Here is a 6,788-nt window from a genome sequence, read left to right as displayed (position 1 = left end):
ATAAAAAATTCATACTTGGTATATTTCTCATTCTTTTATATGCTGAATTAGCAAATATCGAGTTTTAGAAATTCGTAAGTTTTATTTCTATGATTTTTATTGACGAATTACGTAGACTAAACAACGATAATATCTTTTTGTTCAATACTAAGTTCTTTTACATGCGTTTGGCTTTTGTAAAAATATAATGTTACACTGTTAAATCCGTAGTGTCAAATTATACTCAATTTGAGTTATTTTTAACCATTCCTATAAGTCGTCATTGCTCTTACTAAATATGTCGTTAATTTAACTAATGTAATGGAGTTAAATAATTTAACTTAAGAAATATATTAAATTTGACTAAAATTTAGTTTATTTTTTATTATGTGCACGTTAATGTAACCTTTGTTTTAGTAAAAAATGACAATATTGTTTTAAATGGGTTGATTAGATGTGGTTATTTTTTTAAACATATGTTTTGTATTAAAATAATAAATTTTGACATACATGATAGTTAAAAATAACTAAATATACTATTATTTAACTCAAAAAATTGGTTTAAATTTGACCCTCCAATATTTAACAGTGTATGCGCGAAAATAAAAGGATTTTTTAGCGAGCGAGATTTCGAGATCTCCGTATTGCCTGCACCAATCTTAATCAAACTTAGTGCAAATTACGCGCGCGCTAAACATTATATAAGGAAATTTTCATCAGATTTTCGACTATAATTTTCGTGCTTGAGATATTTGACTCGGAAGACCAATCGACCTAGAAATTCCAGATAAGCTTACACAGTCGCATTGTTTTGTTCGATACGTACTCGGCGTCGTGCCGCGACCGCGGCGCTTGATATCTTCATCACTATTTTACTGTATAACTTGAAAAATTTTATGAGAATGTGTCTTAAAGTGACACACCTACAGTATGCGATAGGTGCGATACTTTGGACTAACATAACTTAATTCTAACATTCCATTGTGACGTAACATTTGTTTATTTTAAAGTTTAATTTTGTTTAGTTTAAAAATATAACATATGTAAAATATGTGAGAAATGAAAAAGATGGAAATGCCAAAGATATGTTTATTTAATTATATTTCCCTTTTGTAACATAATATTTACATTATATGTAACATTAAATTTGAATAAATGAATATTATTCAACCATTAAACGCATTAATGAATTATTTATTATCAAGTATTATCGTATATGCAATATATTATATAACTTCCAATAAGTATATCGTTTTTGGCACCCATTTTCTTTAAACTCCATTTTCATACGTTTTACAAAAACATTTTTTGTTTTAAATCTATAAACAATTTTAGTAAAAATATGATATTATCTAATAGGAGATACTTCCAACTACATATATATATTTACATTTATATTTTGAGCTTTACATTAAGACATAATCTCCAAAAACAAAGTGGTATGTCGTTTTTGGTGCTTTTACTTTAACTATATGATTACAGTTGCAAACATCAAACATTATTTTCTCAATGTAAAATTATTCGCGTATATTTTCGGAGATGTTTTCGATTATATGTCAGTAAAACGTAACACAATACGGATTTATTTAAGACAATAGATTAACATAAATAAAAGGTCTTATAGAAAAATTGATTCCCTTTTGCAAGATTGGTGAATGATCACGCGTGGATGAACTGTGACGGCGACATCTGCTGCTGTGCTTGTACACTGGGTCGCACGAAAAAGTCCTCCAATATTTTGTGAATGATCAATTTTACGTTATCAATTAATGAAGATCGGTACATGAATGATCGCTCGTGTACGCACGAGGCGTGCGAGCGGCGGACTTTTGAACTTTCGCGTGAGCGGCTGCGTGCGTCTTTCGTAAGCTGCGACTCTCGGCACGCACTAGTAGAGAATGAGAAAAAAGGAAGGAAGAAAGGAAGAAGGGAGGGAAATAAAAGAGAAAAGAAACGAATTTTTGAAAGAAATGAGTGATTTTTTGACGTGCGCTTCGCAGAACGCTGTTGACAGAAGTGCAGAGAAGCCGCGATGAGAGGAGACAAGGCGCGAGAGCTGTGCCACAGGACGATTCGAAATCTTTTGACGTCTCTTAATATGGCACAATGGAGAGAAACACTTTGTGTATATGTAAAAAAAAACGCGGGGACAGGTTTACTTACGCGCACAATGGTTCTTGAAAATGAAATTTCACGGTGGAACACGCAGAAACAAAACGCGGAGAGCTAAAGCACCAAATGCATGCGACAAGGAGACAAGTTTCTCTGCGAGACATCTTCTTTGATCTGTTATCTTAAATTTGCATTGTGTTTTATTGACGTATTACTGAAAATATCCCCGAATATGTACGCGGAGAGTTTTTCAAACACTCCGAGAAAGAAATTATTTGGTATTTGTAACTGTGATCACATAGAGAAATAATTACTATAAATCATGATTAAGAGAACTACCATTCTTTATTAAATTCTACTGTATTGTGAGTGATGATGACATCATATGCACATTACTACTACTATTTTGTAACAAATATAGTTGGAACCTAAAATAATTGTAATTTTAGTTGGATCAACTATTTTTTTCGGAGATTCGCACACACTCAAACTGTGCTGTATAAATAGTTAAATTAAAAAAAAGGACAGCGCAGCAACAGTTCGATACACTTGCAGGAATCCATAAAAGTAACGTGGCCTCGCGAAAAGTACATTTCGCGAATCGAAGGATGGATATACAACGTGTTAAGTCATGATGCAACGTTTCCACGATCGAAAATATATTACGAAGAAGAAGACACGAAAACGCAGCGAGAAACACAGCAGTGAACTTACCTTGACAGATCGATAGACCTTCACAAATTCACTCAAAAGTCACACCGAGATTGAGTCACTCGAGATCGAGTCGCAGTATCAAATGTCGTCTGGTTATAATGTATTTCTAATTGTATTCTATACTTTTGCAATCCGTTTTTTGTTGTAAAACTTGTAAAAGTTTTTTGGAAAATTTCAACTAGAAACGCTCGCGCTTCTCGGAACTTTCCACTGTTCAGAAAATGTACATATTAATTCCACTTGATTTTATTTTCCCTTTTATTAGAACATCGGTTCCGGAAACGTGACAAGACAATCTACCGGATTATCGTTATTATCGCGTGAGCTTACAAAAGATGGTTTCGCGCACAAATCCTGCGAGCGACTACCACCTGTTTCAGTGGTGCCGTCATTATATAGGCGGCGAGGAATTGTTAATGCGGCTGATGACGTTGACTTTGCACGATATACCGCCTACGCTGTCAGGGCGCCCTTGCGAGAGATGTGTTATCGTATGAACTGTTGCTTCGGAAATTATGCTAGAAGGAAGTAGATTCGCGCTGAGATTGCGTCCAATCGCTTTTCTACGGAATTATTGTCGCTGTTGTTATGCTTAATAAGTGGTACTGGGGCCGGCATGATGTAACACAAGTTCTGTCGCGTTCCAAGTCCTCTGCCCGTGTTCATTCTAAGATCGTTTTATACCGACATTTTGTCGCTATTAACAAAATCGCTTAATTGCACGCGCGGGCCACAGGCGGAAACACACCGGCGGATATTCAGACGACTCCGCTCTGCCAAATGAGGTGTTTCGACTGCCTCTTGTCAAGATAGCGTTCCTTACTGATATTGCTGCTGTTACTCTGCCATGACGTGAAAATACAGCAATACAGCGTGTAATATATTAACTGTACAACAGAACACGCGTCGTACACTTACACACGGAAAGAATATTATGATTTCTTTTAATGTAAATTCTTTTCAGTTTTACCATGTTTTTCCAGTAGTCCGAGAATAGACTGTCAGTACAAGGTTTGTCTTGCTAAGAAACTTAAAGGGACTGGAGGGTCAGGTTGCCTGGAAATCGTGCTTGTTTTTTCACAATTTTTTATGACAAACTAAATAAATATGCGAAAATATTATTTTGACGTGTACTTATACAATATATAAAGAGAAGAAAAATATAATTTTAATGGTCAAATATTCAATATAAGTGTATAGTACATGCAGTTAAAATATATTTTTTCTTAAAATATATCGATTTTCTTTTCAAGCTCGTCATTTTGCAGTAATATCTTGACTCTCGGTGATTCAATTAAGCTGAAGTTTCCACTCTAAAAAAAGGCATGTAAAATATTTAATTGTTGCCGCTTTTCCGCGATGCTGATTGGTTCTCTCGCTTAGCTTCATGTGGGCTGCGGCTTGCTTCGTGTCGTTTGCGCCTGTCAAATTATCAGGCAAATAACTGCCATCGCGTTAGTTAGCTCATGAAGAAAAGAATACAGAAGAGATATAAATTATAAGAATAGAAGAATAGAGAATAGAAGGGTAGAGGAGAAAGAAAAAAAAAGAGAAAGAGAGAAACATATTATTTAGGCAAAAATAAGAGTAAGAATAAGGTAATTTTATAAGATAATTTAAAAGGTCATTGTAATGATAAGATGCTAAATAGCGAAACGCGCGCCTGTAATGTTCTAATGGGTAGAAAATTTCCGTAAGCTTGTCGTTATCGTATGAACCACTATAATAGAAACTGAGTAAAAATTAATGAAATTGCAAATATCTTAATGGAATATTATTAAATTTTCAGTTCTTTTATAATAAAAAATTAATATTTCAAAATTAAATATTTTCACGAGTTTGTCAGTGGTTCACACGATAACGATAAGCTTATGAAAATTTTCTTAAAATTCAGTTTAATTGAACCACCAAGATTTTGCAAAATGACAACCTTGAAAAGAAAAATTAAATATATTTTAACTGCATGTATCATACATTTATATTGAGTATTTGATCATCAAAATTATATTTTTCTTCTCTTTATATATTCTATAAATACATCAAAATAACACTTTCGCATATTCATTCAGTTTCTCATAAAAAATTGTAAAAAACAAGTACGATTTTCAAGCAATCTGACCCTCCTGTCCCCTTAACAAATTTCGTTAGAAATACAGTACATTTCGCTGGAAACACACAGCGCGAGTGTTTTATTGGCACATCTCACAGTTCTTAAAATATATAAGTAGTACATATGAAATAAAAAGATGGAATGAATTACTCGGCTGCAAAATCCTATAGTTGTATATAATATTATTAATAATTTTCACTACAAAATTCTTTCTGTGCGTACACGGTATCAGCGTATTTTCCTGTTCATGCATTCTAACTGACCCCACTGATCCAGCTGATCTAACTTATTCGAGTTTCCATTTCGTTGTTGACACAATCTGTCATGTCATAGGAGATAGAAGAAGAATTTGTCAATGATATTCTTGGTATTCCCTTATCGGTTACGTTTAACACACGTTTTCCTTTCTGCTCGGCAAATGCTTAATCGGTTAAATAACGACAAGTGGTTGAGTCAATAACCGTCTCGTTTGTCCGTGCACCGTATCGCGATTACTTTCGATATGTCTGCGTGTTTTCACGCCTCGTTTGCTTAATGTATCGCCAAGGAAGTCATGATTTACGGATTTGCGCGAGCACCGAACTGAAATATCGTACTGTGCATACACATCGTGTCCCGCGGGATACGGAATGTCACGCACAATGGGTCCGGGGCTCTTCTTAACTAAATCTAATATATTCGTTCTTCTTTTCTTCTCTGAGAAGAGTATACAGATGCACATGCGCATTTCGTTTTTATGAACAGAAAAGTACACGGTCGAGCAGAACGGATCCAATAATAGCCAGGCGTCGCTAACAATGCTGGGTAACGCCTTTGTGTGTGTTTTTTTTCTTTTTCTTTTGCTTTATTTTTGTGCACGTGATTTTCATTTTTACGTTTCTAATTGAGAGGAGAACGGCAATTCTCGCAATTCAGAACACATGATTAGAAGTTTATTGACAAGTATTCGGAGATTTTTCAAATACATTTTTTTTTTAATATTTTTAGATATCTTGCCATATATCTTTGCGTTTATGTCAAGAGAAAAAATGCGGTTCCATCTCAGATACGTGTTTAGATCATATCACTGGCGTTATGCTAACGACGGTTTATTGCCAGGCGTGTGCAGCCGATAATCAAACCCACGGCCGCGCGCGACGACGAAATGATATAAGCGATGGATGCACCTTTTTTTAACATCCTCTTAACGAGTTTAACGTTAGCCACGTTGTGTCATGGAAGTGTTGATTTCCTTAATAGAAACGGACGAGCTGTGCCTCGCCAATACGCGCTTCCACGTCGAACGTTTTCCCATTACGTGAGTTTCGCGTCATAAGAAAGCGCGAAATACGTTAAATTTCGGGCCAACTTGTTGCTGATAATCATGGCGCCAATAATCCATTGTTATTATGTCGGAATTCAATAAAAGGTATCTTACTGTAAGTCTCGTTTTCATGTAAACAGAGCCGGATCAATTGGATGCGCAATGGGAGATGCTGTCGGAAGAAGACGTCGAGCATGACATAAATCCGTCGTACGAAACAATGTCGTGTGTCGTCTAGTTTTCGACGTATTACACCATTTGATGTTTACGCGATCGTACTTGTGTATCGTGACTGGAAGCTTATGTAAAACAAAGTTACATTAAATATAACTGAAGGAAAAAACAAATACAATTAATGCGGCTCTATACTGAAAACAGATGCTCGAAAATTCATTTGAGAGATACAAAATTTGTTTTTGTATAAAGAAGCTGTATATACACAAATAAATTTTCAAGTATTTCTTTCTCAGTGTACAACGCAAACCATCATAATTTGCGAGGACTTGGGCATTTTTCACATACACTGGGTGTGTAGAGTTACCCATAAGTATATATATATATATATATATA

The 6,788-nt window shown here is 34.9% G+C and overlaps 1 protein-coding gene across 1 annotated transcript in view; it reads right to left on the bottom strand.

Moving 5' to 3' along the window:
* LOC116846155 (bumetanide-sensitive sodium-(potassium)-chloride cotransporter) overlaps window positions 1–3,162 on the bottom strand; it is a 34,566-nt gene extending 31,404 nt beyond the window's left edge. Inside the window, exon 1 of the mRNA XM_032819640.1 lies at window positions 2,806–3,162. The gene's annotated coding sequence lies outside the window, so the exon portion shown is untranslated. The remainder of the gene's footprint in view (window positions 1–2,805) is intronic.
* Window positions 3,163–6,788: the final 3,626 nt, after the last annotated feature.

This window comes from Odontomachus brunneus, unplaced genomic scaffold (assembly GCF_010583005.1).
Source record: "Odontomachus brunneus isolate Ranch 3 - 2012 unplaced genomic scaffold, Obru_v1 Obru_scaffold_061, whole genome shotgun sequence".
Lineage (NCBI taxonomy): Eukaryota > Metazoa > Arthropoda > Insecta > Hymenoptera > Formicidae > Odontomachus > Odontomachus brunneus.
Note: the sequence above shows the minus strand (reverse complement) of the source record. Positions and strands in the feature narration are given on the sequence as shown.